General features: G+C 37.2%; 1 protein-coding gene and 1 non-coding gene across 5 annotated transcripts in view; one reads left to right on the top strand and one right to left on the bottom strand.

Moving 5' to 3' along the window:
• LOC135966529 (uncharacterized) overlaps positions 1 to 18132 on the top strand; it is a 273782-nt gene that overhangs the window by 14535 nt on the left and 241115 nt on the right. The window lies entirely within an intron of this gene.
• LOC123568111 (U6 spliceosomal RNA) lies at positions 8939 to 9045 on the bottom strand. The gene has a single exon (XR_006691338.1). It is a non-coding gene; the product is annotated as a U6 spliceosomal RNA (small nuclear RNA).

Here is an 18132-nt window from a genome sequence, read left to right on the forward strand (position 1 = left end):
ACATACACACCATTGAATACTATGCAGCCATAAAAAAGTACAAGATCCTGACCTTTGCAGCAACATGAATGAAGCTGGAGGCCGTTACCCAAACAGCAAACCAAATACTGCATATTCTCACTTATAAGTGGGAGCTAAACATTGGGTATGGACACAAATAAGGGAACAACAGATACCAGGGTCTATTTGAGGGTGGAGAATGGAAGGAGGGTGAAGATCCAAAAACTACCTATCAGGCATTATGCTTATTACCTGGATGATGAAATAATCTGTACACCAAACCTTGTGACTTGCAATTTGCCTATGAAAAAAACCTGCACATGTACCCTAAACCTAATTTTTTAAAAAAAGTCACATATTGATGTAAAAAAAAACAAATAATTTTTATTAGAAAAACCTTATCCCAATCTACCTTATACCTCTTCACATATAGTATAAGAACATCACAACAGGGTGCTTCCATCTCTATATCCTGATGGCTGCTGTTCTCATGTATTTTACTTCCACATTTGCTGTGAATCCCATACTACACTGCTCTCATTTTTGCTTTAAACAGTCGATTATGTTTTGATGATATTTTTTAAAATGAGAAAATTGTTTTTTCACATTCCCTTACATATTTACCATTTCTGGCTTTTTTAATCCTTTGTGTAGATTTAATTTTCCACCTGGTGTTATTTCAGCTCTGCCTAAAGAATTTCCTTTAGCGCTGTTGGAATGCAATTCTTTTGGTGATGAATTCTCTTTATTTTGTTCTTCCAGAAATGTTCATTCATTCTTCACATTGGAAATATATTTTTCTTGATAAAGAAATGTAGGTAGACAATATTTCCCCCTCTCAATACATCTGGCTTGCATAGTTTATGATGGAAGTCTACTGTCATTCTTCTCTTTATTGCTTTGTTTGCAGTGTGTCACAATGTATCTTATTTTTATGACTGATCTTAAGATTTTCTTTTTATCATTAGTTTTTGGCAATTTAATTATATAGTGCTTTGGAATGCAATACCATTTTCAGGCTTCTACTTGATACCTTATATATTTGTTTTTTGGTTTTTAAAATGTTGTTGTGGTTGTTATTGTTTCATCTTGGCTGGTAGGAATATGAACAATTCCTAGCCTGCTGTGAGCTCCAGGAATATTTCTGACTACACCTTTCTTGTGGTTCTTTCCCAAGCTTGAGTCGTTTCCTCTTATGCATGCACAGATCAATACTTAGGCAAAGTGTCCTCCAGACCCCACTGCAGATCTCCAGAGTTCCTTTTCCATGCAGCTCCTTCCTCTGTGCTGCTACGCCCCACAAACTCCACCTTTCATAATATCCCTGAATTCTAATCTCTCTTTCTTCAGCTTAAAAACACTGCCTGACTCTGCTGTTGCCTGGAAACTGCCTACAGGAAGTAAGATGGTACAGGTTAGCATTTCATCATCTGGTTTCTTTCTCTCAGGGATCACAGTCTTATAATGCCTCTTTTCAAATGCCTGTAAACCACTGTTTCCTATGTGTTGTCTGATTTTTTCTAGTCGCTTACAGCATGTGATGGGGTGATAGTGCTAAATCTATTCCATTTAACTCTATTTTAACTTGCAACAAAAGTGTCCATGGAGATGGAGCCAGTTTCTTACTTCCTGAATTCTTATTCCTAAAGACTAATAGAATACTCCAGAGTTTATGATAAAAGAGAATAGCCATTAAATTAATGATAAGATCAGTGCATATATGAATACTTCAGTAATTCCCAGGTGATGATAAATAAAATGATCACAAAGAGCTGCAGTATTAGAAAGCTATTTGAACTTTGAATCAACTATGTTGAAGCAATATCATGAAATACAGAGTCTTTTCTTCTAAAGACTCTGTAAGGTCATAGAATTTTAGAAAGTATTGTTCTCATTATGTCTGATGCAGTAAAGTTCAAAGAGGTAATTACATTGCTTTCTGGCAGACAATTGACCAGAAAGGCCAAAGTAGAACTCATAAGCCAACTGCCTTAATGGTTTTGGTAGTGGTATAGGTAAATGAAAAGGCAACTTTAATCTTCTCACTTCAAATTACAAGATTATATATTTAACTTCCTAATAGATAATCATATTATTGCCTTTCAATTCATTTTTGTTTGAAAACAGCTTCTTCTAGAATTCTGTTTTGGTGTATTGCCTTAGCGTGGGCACAAATTCCCAAAGATTCCATGAAGAATTTAGTATATAATCTCCCTTAGAAAAAATACAGCATTCTTATGAGCAGAATAATAATATTCAGAAATGATATAAATGTACACACAGGAATATGTGTGTAGCTTCAATCTCTATAAGGAATTATAATTTTAACATTTTCTTTTTATTGATCTTTTAAGGTGTTTTGAGTTTTCAAATAAAATCACTCTTTATTATTGTGCACTTAGAAATACTTTTCCAGGCAATAATATGTAATTTCATTGCCTTTTCAAGCTGTGCTATGGTTTCCCATTGTACCATGGAATAATATATTCGGAAGATTTTTCTGTTTTGTGGCAGTTTTAACTATCTTTTTAAAATGGTTAAAATTTCCAGTTGCAATATCTTAGCGTTAAATTATTTAAAAACTGTTATGAAGAAATATATCTCAGGATTAATAGAAAAAATTTCTTATATTGGCCAATTTCAAATTTAACCACAATTCTTAATACATTTCTCTTTGACATGAATTTATAAATACCAATTATAATGAGTATGGTTCTCTAAATCAAAGAACCTGTTAAAACCAAATGATCCAATTACAGGTTTATATTAAAAATGAATGAATAAGGAAAGCTTTTTAGCCCTTAAGATGCTATCATTCCTTTTATAGAATGTCAAGATTTACAGAATACCAGGAAAGCAATCAATCTTCCTTTGATTCGGCTTGTATCTTCTCTTTCTCTCAAATTTCTGCAGACTTTCCTTTTGCTAGGGGGAAAAGTGGAAAGCTATGGGACAGTGAAAGATGACAGTTAAGAATTTCGAAAGGATTCAAGGGTGTAGAAACAGAAATGACTCAGATGGTCATTGCACTTCAAATTCCATCAGAAAGGCTGAGATGCTGTAGTCCTATCCTGAACTGGTCCTAATATTCTACCTTAACATATGATTTTAATTTTTATTGCATATAGAATTCTAGGTTGCAAATAATTTTCCATAAAAATTTTGAAAGCATATTTCTATTGTTCTCTGATTTCAGATTGGAATTAGAGAAATCTCTGCCATTGTGATTCTTGAAACTTTGTTTGAAACTCCTTCCCTTTAAACTTGTTTCTGGACTCTTACATTTTATTATTTTAATTATTACTAATAATTTTTTTAGATATGGGCTCTCCCTTTGTTGCCCCAAACTGGTCTCAAACTGCTGGGCTCAAGCAATGTTCCCATCTTGGCCTCCCAAAGTGCTGGGATTACAGGTGTGAGTCACCATGCCTGGCTTCTCTGGACTCTTACTGGATTGTCTAGTTCCTACTCACCCTCCCCCCGACCACGTGTTTTACAATTTCGTAGTGATGGCATTTGGTGTAGGCCTAATTTCCTTCATTATGCTTAGTACTGACTGGATCCTTTCAATCTGGAAACTTTTGTCTTTCAACTCTATAAAATTTTCATGGATTTTTTCCTTGATGATTTTCTTCTCTCCATTTGTATTTTTCTCTGAACTCCTATTATTCAAATAGGAGTTGTATTGTTGTTCTATTTTTTTCTTTCCTGTTTTCTGTATTCTGACTTTTTGTCTTATTTTTGGAATATGTACTCAATTTTTTCTTGCAGCCCTTCTATTAAGGTTTTGCTTTGTTTTGTTTAGGTATGAAACGAATGTCTATTTAGGCTAAGAAATTCCCACCAATTACAAATTTTAAAAAGGTGACAAATATTATAAACATTATTTTTTGCTATGCTTTTCAATAATATTTGTTGGTAATTTGAATTAACAAAGTAGATTAATAAAGATCATAAAGGCAAATTAAGTATATTTTTCTGCTACTGGCGTTACTTGTCAGATTCAGCAGTCGATTTATTATCTCCTCTTACTCAACTGTTCTACAGCATTTGACAGCGGTGACCACTGCATACCTCTTTTGACACACTTTCTTCTTCAGCCTCAATTACACCACAGTCTTCTGGTGGTTTCTTCTACTTTACTGGTTGGTCATGCTCAGTATTTTTTTGCTGGCTTCTCTTCCTCTGCTGAATTTCTAGATAATGGAGAATTTAATAATGTGCTGAGAATTTAATCCTAGACCTCCTTCTCTTTTCTTATTAACCCTGTAGGTGATTTTATTTTTTAAATACAAACTTTATTGAGCTATAATTCACATACCATGAAATTCACCATTTTAAGTTGTTTAATTCAATGTTTGTTGTACAATCATCATTACTATCTACTTCTATTTATTTATTCAAAAATATATTTTTATTTTTAAATGTTATTTTTACTTGAAAAATTGTAATTATATATATTTGTGGGCTATGATGTAATATTTTTATATATGTATTCAATGTGAAATGACTAAATCAAGTTAACTGACCTAGCCATCACCTTACTTACCTATTGTTTTTTACAGTGAGATAGTTGAAATTTACTGTTATTTTGAAATACACAATACATTTTTATTGACTGTAGTTACCTGCTGTGCAATAGATCTCAACATTTATTTATCCTGCCTTTCTGAAACTTTGTACCCTTTGACCAGCAACTCCACATTCCCTTCCTTCTCTCAATCTCCCAATCTGTAGTAACCATCATTCTACTCTCTACTTCTATGAGTTCCACTTTTTTAGGTTCCACATATCTACACGTCTGTCTGTACCTGACTTATTTCACTTAGCATAATGTCCTCCAGGTTCATTTCTGTTGTCACAAATGATAGCATTTCCTTTTTTTAAAAAAAGTCTGAATAGTATTTCATCATGTACACATACCACGTTTTCTTTACCTATTCATTCACTAAGAGATACTGAGGTTGATTTCATATCTTGGCTATTGTGAGTAATGCTGGAATGACTGTGGGAATGCAGAGATCCCTTCAATATGTTGATTTCAATTCCTTTGATTATATACTCAGGAAATGAGGTTGTTGGAGTATATGGTAGTTCTAGTTTTACTTTTTTGAGGAACATCCATACTGTTTTCTTTATAATGTCTCTGCTAATTTACATTCTCACCAGCAACGTGTAAGAGTTCCCTTTTTGCACATCCTTGCCAACACTTATCTTTCATCTTTTGAATAAAAGCTATTCTAACAGGTATGAGGTAATATCTCATTGTGGTCTTAATTTGCATTTCTCTAATGATTAGTGATACTAAGCATTTTTTTTCATGTACTTACTGGCCATTTGTATGACTTCTTTACAAAAATATCTTTTCAGACCCTTTTCCCATATTAAAATCATGTTATTTGTTTTATTGCTGTATTAGGTCAATCTTGCATTGGTATAAAGAAACACCTGAGACTGGGTAATTTATAAAGGAAAGAAGTTTAATTGGCTTATGGTTCTGCAGGCTGTATAGGAAGTGTGGTGCTGGCACCTGCTCAGCTTGTGGGGAGGCCTCAAGGACTTTTACTCACCGTAGAAGGCAAAGTGGAAGCAGGCACATCGCATAGCAAAAGCAGGAGCAAGAGGGGTGGGGTAAGGTGTCACACACTTTTAAACGAACACATCTTATGAGAACTCACTCACTATTGTGAGGATAGCACCAAGTCTTGGGGATCCACTCCCATGATCCAGTCACAACCCACCAGGCCCCCCCCCCACATGTTGTGGGAGGGGTCCAGGGGGAGGTAATTGAATCATGGGGGCTGGTCTTTCCGATGCTATTCTTGTTATAGTTAATAAGTCTCATGAGATCTGATGGGTTTATCAGGAGTTTCAGTTTTTGCTTCTTCTTCTTTTCTCTTGCCACTGCTATGTAAGATGTGCCTTTCACCTCCCGCCATAATTGTGAAGTCTCCCTAGCCATGTGCAACTGTAGGTTCAATTAAACCTCTTTTTCTTCCTAGTCTCAGGTATGTCTTTATCAGCAGCATGAAAACGGACTAATACAGGTGGGCACAAATACTCAAACTATATCATCCTGCTCCTGGTCCCCCAAGTCTTATGTCCTTCTCTAATTGCAAAATACAATTATACCTTCCCAATAGTTCTCCAGAGTCTTAACTCATTCCAGCATTAACTCAAAAGTTCCAAGTCCAGGTTCAAAGTCTCATCTGGACTCATTTGCTTCTATTTATGAGCCTGAGAAATCAAAACAAATTATTTACTTCCAAGATACAATGGGGGTACAAGCATTGGGTTATCATTCCTGTTCCAAAAGGGAGAAATCAGCCAAAAGAGAGGGGCTACAGACCTCAAGCAACTCTGAAACTCAGCAGCACAGCCATTAAATTGTAAAGCTCAAAAATAATCTCTTTTGACACCATGTCCCATGTCCCATGTCCAGGGCACACTAACACAAAGGTTGGGATTTACAAAAGTGGAGCTCATGGTGATAGAGAGTAGAACGGTGGTTATCAGGATCTGGGAAAAGAAGAGGAAGAGGATGAAGGGAAGTTTGTTAATGGCTGCAAAAATACAGTTGGCTAGAAGGAATGAGTTCTAAAAATCAGTAGAGTAGTAGGGAAATTATAGCTATCAATAATTTATTGTATATTTCAAAAAATAGCTAGAAGAGAAGAATTAAAATGTTCCAAACACAAGAGATAAATATTTGAGGTAATGGATGTCGCAATTACCCTGATTTGATCATTACACATTGTATGCATCTATCAAAATGCCATCTGTATCCTCAAAAGATGTGCAAGTATGATATGTCAATTTTTTTAAAAGAAACCGTTATCTAAGGTCATAAAGATTTGCTGTTATGTTTTCTTCTGAGGGTTTTATAGTTTTTGCTCTTACATTTCAGTGTCTGATCCATTTTTAGTTAATTTTTGTGTATGGTGTGAAATAGGGATCGAACTTTATTATTTTACATGAGGATATCCAGTTATCTCAGCACCATTTATAGAAAAGACTGCTTTTTCCACATTGAATTAACTTAATATATGAAATTCTGATTATGTAATCACTTTTAAGTTTCAAGAACTCTGTTTTCCTTTCAGAATAGTCCTATTTGGTAATATCCTGTTTTTGTTTTTCTCTTGTTTTCTCTGAGGGTCTTCTCTGAGGGTATTTTGATATGACTCTCTCCGCAGAAACCTTTTGTTTCCCTTTTAAAAATCTCCCTCCTCTACTCTCTTTTTGGTCACATCTCCCATGTTACAATATTTCTTCAGCTATCTGGTAATCCTTGGTTCCTGGTTCTTGACTAATATTGGTGTCTTATTTGGGGGGCTTGTGAGCTCAATTGTAGGGTGATTTGAGTGGGGTTTTTTTGATGAAATGCTGATGCCAGTATATGTGAAGTCTTTTTTCTTGGGTTGGTCAAGTTCTGCAGTGAATATTCCTCTATTCTCTTTCCAGGAGGGTAAAGGTCTGGCTGCCAGTATTCTGGAAGCTTTGTGGGGGAAGAAGTTAGGGGCCTCATTATTCCATCTCTAGTATGATTGCTGTTACTTAAGCCTCCTGTGTCAGGTCTGGTACCACACATTCAACTATGCCCAGTGAATTCCCAGTCCAAGGACTTTATCTGTCAGAGAATAAATTCCCAGTTTCCTTTCTGAGAGGTGATGGGTCAATTTCACAGCAACAGGAATGGGGAGGAGATCTAGGGTTCTAACTATTTATAAGCAACTTGTATAAAATATTTGTACAAGTGTAAAACTATGTACATATAGTTTCACACATATAGTAACCTTGCACATATAGTTCTGCACTTGGTGCAATCTAACCTTGCACATATAGTTTTGCACTTGTACAAATAACATTTCAATATTATTTATAATCCAAATACATTGGACATTATCTAGATTTCTAGCAATAAGATAAATATACACATTCCATACAGTAAGATATAGTATAAAAAAGATTAGGTAGAATGTATGTTAATGTGGAAAAAAAGTTCATAAAATATTGCTAATATAAAACAATTGGAATAACATGCTCCAATTTATGTAAAAATGTATACAAATGTTCATATAATGCATTCCATGCATGCATAGAGAAGAGTCTGAAATAATATACACCAATATGTTAATGCTAGTTGACTATATGCCAGAATTAGAGGTGAATATGATTTTGTCCCCTTTATTTTTAGCTGTATTTCATACTATTCTACAAGACAGATCAGTTACTGACAAATGATGCTTTTGTAAAGTGTAATTCTCAGTTCACAGGTGTGAGCTCCTTTCTTAAGCAGGAACTATCACTTTTGAACTCATGTATTGTAAGTAAACAGCACAGAGCCTGCACCTAAGTACTCACCAAACCTGTGTGTAAGGAATTCATTCCATTTGCTTTCTTTCATGTTAATAATTTCTCCCGTATTCAGTGAAATCTACTTTACCTTGATGTTCCTGTTTTCTTTTGTCCTCATCAGTGTGAATGCTAAGGGAATGTGTGAATGTAATTTGTTAAAGTGGTCTGATGAAACTTTTGACAAAATTGATATAAGCTTGTTTTCAAAAGATATAACAATGTGTTAAACTTATAAGTAAGACTGTTGAAATGACGTTTGACTTAAAATTGAAAAGCTATCAACTCTGAGTTACTGTTTAGAGGGCCATCTGAAGAAATTGCTGCCTCCTAGCCCACAAAAGAAGAAATGATAGGATCATTTTATAGTAAGTCCATTGGCAGACATATAGAGTGGAGGCTGGAAGACAGGATTGCTTGCTGATTTTGGAAAGGGTTCCGAACATTTGATTTGGGGGTTCTGTCTCATAGGAATCACTGGAGGAAACAGCAGGAGTTGTGTTTGATAAATCACTTAAGAAATAAATTCTATTGTGTATATTTAAGGTATACAACATGATTTTATAAGATACATGGATAGTAAAAAGATATATAGAGCATTCACAAATTTGCATGTCATTCTTGCACGTGGGCATGCTGATCTTCTCTGTATTGTTCCAATTATAGAATATGTGTTGTCAAAGCAAGCACTCATTTTTTTTTTTTTTTCAGAGGGAGTCTCGCTCTGTTGCCAGGCTGGAGTGCAGTGCCACGATCTTGGCTCACTGCAACCTCCGCCTCCCAGGTTCAAGCAATTCTCTTGCCTCAGCCTTCTGAGTAACTGGGACTACAGGCGTGCACCACTGCGCCCAGCTAATTTTTTTGTATTTTTAGTAGAGACAGGGTTTCACCTTGTTGGCCTGGATGTTCTCCATCTTTTGACCTCGTGATCCACCTGCCTCTACCTCCCAAAGTGCTGGGATTACAGATGTGAGCCACTGTGCCCGGCCTAAATCATTTTTATTTATTTATTTTCTTACTAGTTAGAAGACTTGATAGGGAGAAGCAAGGAAGAGGAGGAGAGCTCTGGTCACATCCTTCATTGGCTCAGCACTTCAGCTGCTCTTTAATAGGCCTCAGGCTGCCCTTGAAACCCCAGGATGAGAGGTACTTTACTTTGCCAGATTATCCTGTGTATCAGTCAGGGTCCAGCCAGAAAAATAAGTCACTCTAGGTCTTTCAGTAGATGAAATTTAGTCCAGGAAATAGATTTTGCAGATGATGGAGAGGGAGTTTAGGGGCCAGAGATAAGGCTTTTGTATGGGAACCAGAACTGTGGAAGAGAAAGGATAACCTGGAAGGAGGTGGAGCTTCTGGAGACATCAAAGGAGACAGAGAGAGAAGGGAGAAAATTCGCTTGCCATGCCCTTCCTTGTGGCCTTCATCTTCTAGCTGTGCCTCCCATATGCTGAAGCCAGAGGGCAAAAGAGCCTGGAAGTGTCGTTTCCTGAGATGAAGAGCAGAGCAGGGCAAGGCAGGGAAGAGCACAGACTGGCAGGGATAGGCACATTGAGTACATTTTATGAAGTTGAGATTGTATGAATTAACTTACTACGTCTGCACCTCTGACATGTTCTTACATACCTACACGCACCCAAGCATTTTCAGCGTGTGTGTGTATCTGTGTTTGTGTATGCATATCTCTGAGATCTTGGTTGGGCTAACGTCCTGCTTATGAGAAAAGTGCAAGTGCTCATTCTAAGATTGTATGCAAAATGACAGTGAACACTCCTGTTTTCAATTGGCACTTAGCATTTACATAATGCTGAAACATCTGGTCTTTCCCATCAACCCGGGCTTGAAGTTTGTCCAGTTGATTGCTTGGCATTATGTACAGACAACAGCTGGCTGGTTAACTGGAGTTTTGATTATGACTGAATTGGCTGGATGTTTGGTGTCACATAGACTGATGTTATGACTGGCTAACAACGGAACAGAGCCAGTTACGGGGAAGATCAATGACAAATTTGTGAAATCAAACTTTTGTATGGAATTTCACCAGAAAAGATAATTATTTATTTCCAAGACTGAGTTTCAGAAACTCACTGGAATTTCACTGGAAAAGATAATTATTTGTTTCCAAGGCAGTTTCAGAAACACTGAGACCTAGCTGAGTTTATCTCTGGTGTCTTTTCATTCCCATTTCATCTCCTTGTACCCAAGTGTCCCCTGCCCATGTACCCAATATCCTCAGGTGCCCTTGGCCATTCACCCTTAAGGCACCTGGCTCCTGGGCTCATCACCCTGGGAACAACCTCCAGATTCTGAATTTCTTAGCCTTTATGTCTCTTTCCCCTTTGTCCCTTTCATCAAATTACATTTGTGCTATCATTCAGAGATCTGCTGTCTGTTGCAGGATCAACTGATCTCAGAATCTAATTTTCATGAAGATGTTTGTAGATGATACTGTGCTAATACTTATCTTTTCATCTTTCCATATGTGGAAGCGGTCTCAACTGAGACTGAAATTCAGGCATACTTGGCACATTTTTATCTTGTGCTTGCCAGAAGCATGTTTGCACAAATACTGAGGAATGTCCTGGGAGAAGAAGAAGCCAGGTTGGATAAGCTCTCAGCAGAGGGCCTTGCTTGTCAGGCCTTGCCTGAGCCAGCATGTGCCATGGTTTCAGGCACCTAGAGCTGTCTCCCTGCCCTAATGGAACATATCTGAGTTCTGTGGAGAGCAGAGGAATTCTAAAATTTTAAGGGAGGTTAGGGGTGAGAAGAGAGAGAGAGATAGAGAACTCTGTAAAGTAAGTTCTGAGACCTAAGTGATCATGCTTGAAAATCTCTCCAAAGCAAAATGGAAGTAAGATTTCTTTCTTGTGACAGAGTTCTTGCATAGATTTGATTTCTGGAGAGCCCTAGGAGGAACTGGGGTACTTGCAGGAATGATGGCTAAGCCAAGCTGAGCCAGCAGGAATGGGATTATTTAGCAGCCTGTCTCAGACTCAGAAATATTGGAAAAAAGTTTTTGAAGGGATCAGGGCGAGTAGTGGGGTGGGGAAGGCTGAAGGCCTGAAGGCCTGTCAAACACAAATGGTTATACAGACTAGAAACATTTAAATTATTCCATTAAATAAAACTTCATTTTAACCCACACTTTTAAGGTCTAAGGAAATTCAGATGGTACCTGTAGCATATTTGCCTTTTACCAGAACCTTTGAATGTTTTGCATCCAATACATGATTGATGGTAGCAACTTCAGATCATACCAATGGTAAATTGGTGAAGGAAAAATACTTTTAGGCAATCATTTAAGTATTCTTCAAATAATACTCCATAAATTTGCTTCTTAGCCCCCTGGTTTTATTTGTTAGCTTAAGACATGAGGACTTGAAATGTCACTATATGATTATTGACAGAGACTTGGCTGCTACTGGGTAGAAGAGTGTGAAATCCAAACACATTTTTAAAATCTGAGTAGATCTTTATTAGCTCATAACTAGCAATATTACAATGGAAATTATTTTAGTTTATGTAATTAAGGTAAAACTTCAGTTTTAATGATAGGTTGCTGATTGGTCTTACTATATTAATTCATTTAACAGACATTTGCTTGGTGTCTATAATGTATTAAACAGTTTGCTGGGCTCAGGGTGAACTTTGGTGAATGCAGCAGATTTAAAATCTAATATAGCTAAATCAGGCTTAACTTTCTTTGTTGTCTAGCTGAGACACCAACTGAAAAAATTAAGGTATCAAAACAATAAATTTTCCCTAAGAAAGATTATGCTCTATATCGTCAGAAAGTATGTTCCCTGTCCCAAGATCTGGACATATGAATATATATATCAATGTTTAGTGTGTGTGTGTGTGTGTGTTTAGTATAACTTGTGTTCATATCACAGAACCTCATATGGCTAAAGAAAAATTACAGAAATTTAAATATCAAACATGTAGGTTTCATCTTTAGAAAAAAATTCCAGATTTTATTTAAACCACCAAAATTGCAGTCAGCTGCTGAGAGAAAAATAAAGGCAAAGATCCTGTTTACAAGGCACCTAGAGTTCAGCCATCAGATGGTTTTGGTTAAGATGTAGTTTCTCTTCATGCCGATGTTTCTATAAGACATTTTTGTGAGTCAGTCATCACCCAACTTCCTAGTGTCTTTCTTTCCCTTGTGTAGTTTCTTTCTTTCTTTCTTTCTTTTTTTTTTACAATACCTTTATAGCACTGCTTTTAATTTTTGACATTTACTGAAAACTTACTCCCTTGCAGCTTTTGTGGGATTTGTAGAATTGCATTCTATAATAGGCAAAATTCTGATGTGTGTGTGTGTGTGTGTGTGTGTGTGTGTGTGTATGTGTGTGTGTGGTGGGGGGAGCGGGGATTCCTGTCATTTCTTTGTGGCTCTTTCTGTCCATCTTTAACTTCTGCTGGCAAGACGCTGGTATTAAATCTTTACCCCGCTAAGTTGTTAAGTATTTAAGCTTTTAATAGACTTGTCCTCTCTACCTTGTCTATGCATTCCTGGAATGAAAGTACATTAGAAGGTTTACAGATTGTAACTACCCCACCATGCCTAGAATAACTAGGTGATAAGCCATCTCATGCCAAGCTAATATTCTGCCCTCTGGGAAGTTTGCTATAGGTATTGGGGTGTACCCCACTACACCAAAGGTGAGGGAGTTAAGCTGTCTGTTTGCCAGAGGGTCACAGCTTTCCCATATATGTGTGCCAGGATCTGCTGATAGGGAGTCTGTCTTGATGAGCTGCACTGCACTCTCAATGCCTCCAGTGCTAAAGCATTCGATGAAAATCTTTTTGATTGACTGCTCCCACTATGGCAGTTTTTGATTTCGCAGTAGGTTTGGATTTAAACCTGTTGTCCTCTTTTTCTGATAATGGGAACCCCTACATGCTCACTGCCATAAAAGGAACCCAGTAGACACACCTGTGAATTATATTTTGCATGTTTTCTACCAACTGGTAAAGCCACTTAAAATATTTAGATTCATTTGTTTTAGATGTAGAAAAAAATCTCTCTGTGTGACTACAATTGCAAGTCCACTATGTGTGTATTTGTTTTTAACCATTCTTTCTGAAATGGAAACTGATCATTCTGAGTCATAGCTGAAGAAGTACTTACCCCCTTTTCAGCTGGAAAAAATATGCACCTGAATTATGGGAGAATAAAAAGAAACCTTCAGTTCACCATTCTTCTTGGCTCCTTTCCTTTGGTAGAGAGGTAGGGTTGAAAGGAAGAAAAAAAAAAACCGCACACACACCGAAACCTCATGGACTATTCCCTTAACTTCTTTCCCTGGAGTCATTCACTACTAACTGAAATAAACCTATCCATTCATTAAAGAAAATTTTATTTGCCTATTTTAGAAAGCCTATTTTTCTGTATTTCTTATTTTTCTTTAATTCTGAAGAGTATTGAATGGAAAATGTGCATTTTCTTTCTTTTTTTTTTACGTAGTTTGGGAACCATTTAAAGAAAACTGTAAAACGTTATTATGTTTTAGCTTGTGACTTTGTACAGATCTGAGTATTGTGTGTTCTTCATAATGTATTGTGTAAATGATTAGTTACAATCACAACCTACTCTTTTGGCTCTGACAGCAGATATTTTTGTTAGATTTGAATTAGGCAACAAATAGAATGATAACTCTTAAGTTTTTTTTGCTGTAAGTATTTTTTTTTTGTTTTTTTGTTTTTTTTTTTTTTGAGACAAACTCTTGCTCTTGTCACCCAGGCTGGAGTACAATGGTGGGATCTCGGCTTGCTGCAACCTCCGCCTCCCAGGGTCAAGCGATTCTCCTGCCTCAGCCTCCCGAGTAACTGGAATTACAGGCACCTGCCTCCATGTGCAGCTAATTTTTGTATTTTTAGTAGAGACGGCGTTTCACCATGTTGGCCAGGCTGGTCTCAAACTCATGACCTCCAGGCGATTCACCCGCCTCGGCCTCCCAAAGTTCTGGGATTACAGGCGTGAGCTACCATGCTTGGCCGCTATAAGTGTTTTCTAATATTTGTAATAAGACACTTTATTTATACAACGGTTCATAAAACTTCATTGCCTTCTTTGAGTCTCAGCTCCCTAAAACAGGTACCGTTGTCTCCAAATTGGGAGCCAGAATGTATTCATGACTTGTTTGAGGTCACACATTAGGTTAGTGACAGAGCCAGGACCCAAATTGAAATTCTCTCCACAAAGGCCGGACACCTTGACCAAGTATATCAGCTTAGCTGGAGCTTTGGCATAGCTAGAGCTTGTCTGTCGTTCAAAATGCATTTTTTCTCTCTTCTCTGCTTCTGTGTGAAGACAGTAGTCTTATCTATCTTGTTCCCAATTTCAGCCCCAGCACCTTGCACAGAACTTTGAATGGAATAGTTAATACATGTATGTCAATACATATATGTGAATGAATGAAGTACAAAAGATGCTGAGGGTTTACTATGAATAACAATGCAGTATGCCTCCCATCCCATTTCTGCATGCTTCTCTTATGCTAGAAACAATATTTGAAGTTTGAAATAATGGAGTTAGATGCTGCCTTATTATTTAAGGATTTGATATGGTAGTCAGGCAAAAATAATTTCATTTAAATCCCCTATTTCTTGACTTACTCTGCTATCTTAGAAAATTAAATTAATCTCTCTGCTGGGTCTTGAGATCCATCTAGAACTTGGCTATAACCTGAGAATGTTTTGTGTTCTGTTTTTTTCTTCACTGTTGGAGTCTGCTTGAGAAGGCTGGAAATGTATTTTCATTCCATTTTTCAGTATAACACATTGTGAGTCTTCACAGAGTTAGATTCTTCCCCCTGAAAAAGCTGCCCCTGGGAAGATGTTGGGCACTTTTGGATATTGCTCTTTTTTTTTTCTTGGACCCCCCAGGGAACCATTTAGTAAAAATGAACCATTATACTCAAATCCCTGTTCAGCCACTAGAAGAACCATTGCCCATGACTTCCCATTCACAAAAACCATGCTCCAGCATACGTTTCTGTCTGAAGTGCTTTCTAGTTCCAATCCCATGTCTTTGGAATATTTCAGGCATGCAGGAGATCTTTTCTGGAGGTTTTACTGGAATGATTAGTTTGTGCTTGAAACAGGAGAAGCAGCTAAGGACGAAGCCTACTGGGACTCTAGATGCCATGAAGACAAGCAGATATTAGTTATGATTTCCATCATTTTTTCACTACCTCTCTGAAAGTAGTAGATATTGTGATAAGACCTCTCAAGGAAGGGAGGACAATTATTCTCTTTCTCCCCCACCTCACCTTTCCACCCTATAAAAGTGTGGCAGACTCAAACCAAACTTGTTGGCTGGAAGCCTAAAGGGATTCCTCCTCATGTGGCAGGCTGTCGTAGCATTTTTATGATAGCTAGTGTTTCTTTTGGTCTGAAACTCTGGTATGTGAAATATAGGTCAGGGGTTGGAAATTAATGCCTGCTTTTCATGTGAGAAGGAATAATTGGCATGAAATGTAGTAAAGAATGCCCGCAAGCCTGGCGGTGTTGGGTCATTTTTTTTTGTTGTTGTTATTGGTTTTGGCTGCTATTCCCAGAAAAATAATGGGCAGGTTCACATTTCTTAGAACATATCTTTATCAACCCTGACAACTTACTGTGTCTTGGACCCCCAAGAGACAGTCAGCCGGGAAGTCTTTGCTTGTGCCATTTCTGTGCTGGATCCTTGGCTGTACACACCATGACAAATTAATACAGGCGGAATAATGAATTTCTCTTATCCCTGAGACCAGACCTACTGGGGAAAACATCTATATCCTTTGAGAGATTTGAAATTAGTATAACAAGTTCTATACAGAGATGATCATGTTGAATAAAGGTTTTATTTTACTCTTACATATACAGTCATCACTGGAGTATGCACATATTACAGGGAAGCTTATTCTCCAAATGGGTTGAGTTCTAACCATTAATTTTGGAATGTTGCAGACATTTTCCTTTATGAAGAATGTTATAAGTAGTGTTTCAGATCCTAGGTCTATCTGACTTAAAAATCAATAGGGGAGTAAAAGTATAGTGCACTTTCAATGAAAAACAATAGAAAACACACAGTTTTAATACTATAAATAAGGCAAAACAGAGGAACAACATAATCGAAGAAGAAATAGTTTTTGCTTTTCTCAAATGTGGGTGCTTGCAGTTTGATTAGGGGCAGATGAATCAATGCCTTTTGGTGTTTTAAAGTGGTTTTGAAAACATTCAAGGACTTGAAGGGTTGGAGGCCAATCTTTTTCTATTAAGTCTGCGACCATTATAGTTATAAAAAAGCTCATTAGAAAAAAAAAAAAAAACAAACAAAACCTGAAGCAACTTTTTTTTTTTTTTTTCTCATTGTCTCTTTAACACATTGGGTTGAATAGCTTTTTTCCTGATTCTTGGATGAAATTTTGAGGAGATCTCAGAGTTTTAAAAATTACTCTCTATTTTCTGGCAATTAGTAATCTTCCAGTTACTTTAAAGCTTTAAGCAGTTCAGTTCAGTATAATAATAGAAACCCATTGTCCTCTTTAAATTTTCTCCCATTTCCCAGCCAGGGCCTGACCAAGAATTGGTGGCCTGGTGTGTGTGTGTGTGGTGTGTGTGTGCGCGCATGTGTGTGAATGCGTGTGAATGTGTGTATAAATGTGTGTGTATGAGAGTGTATGTATATGAATGTAAAGTGTGTGGGTGTGTGTGAGACGTGGCATCTCCTCTTCCATCACTAACTATGGCTTCTAGTGCCTTCAGCACTGGAGGGGGATGAGGGAGAAGAGTTAAGGGGACAGCAAATACCTTACTGATGTGATTTGGATTTGCCGTCATAGACGCTCAAAGCTGACTTTATCACAGGGGTGTTTTTGGAGTGATTTTGCCCCAGGAGCCTCAACTGCAACTATAATTCCTGTAAGACAGGTGACACCTCATGCAGTTTGTTACTTTTGACACAGTCTTTGATTCCTGGCCATTTGCTTTGTCTTTCCAGGCAGTCCTTTCAAGAACTCCAGGTTTGATCCCTCCTGTGTGGCACACAGTTGGTCTGCAGAAAGTTTGATTCCTGCCTTGTTCTCTGCCTTGCTCCTTCAGGCCAGTCTAGCCACACTGTCTTATACCTGCACTAACATTTTTTTTAAACTCTGGGAGATATTTATCAAACTCTTCAAGTGTCTCCTCCTCTTGAAGTTCCTCTCACTTGGCTTAAAGCAAAGAAGTAGGTTTTCTCCCTTGGGGGAGCCATACTGCCAATAACTCAGCAGGATTCTTCTCCAGTTCTTCCAACTCTGGAGGTTTTTTCTTTCTTTCTTTCTTTCTTTCTTTTTTTTTTAATTGGTTAGGGTTCATTGATGCTGATAAAAATGGTTTTACAAGAATCTTAGCAGTTCTGCACAGAGCTCTCTTCTTACCTCACTGCCATATGATATCTAGGCCTTATGAGCCTAGAAAAAGCTGAAGTAGAAAGAATTTTATTTATTATTCTGTTGAATGTCCAATTTTACTTCAATACATGAAGTCTTCTTGGCTTTTGCTGTATTATTAATATTGCCCCAATCAGCCCAAATTCAAGTTTTTATGCTCGCAAATAGCGTTATAAGAAAAACGAAAAGAAAGGTATTGGTAAAAAATATATTGTTTACTCTGAGATAAATCTGACAGTGATATATGACAGGGAGAAATGCAAATGGCAAAGAAATGTTAAAAACGTAGTCTAGCGTGAATTCTAATGTAAAAAAATGGTGGTGAGGAAGGGAAGTTTCCACTAGGGGACGAGGTCAAATG

Source organism: Macaca fascicularis, chromosome 12 (assembly GCF_037993035.2).
Source record: "Macaca fascicularis isolate 582-1 chromosome 12, T2T-MFA8v1.1".
Lineage (NCBI taxonomy): Eukaryota > Metazoa > Chordata > Mammalia > Primates > Cercopithecidae > Macaca > Macaca fascicularis.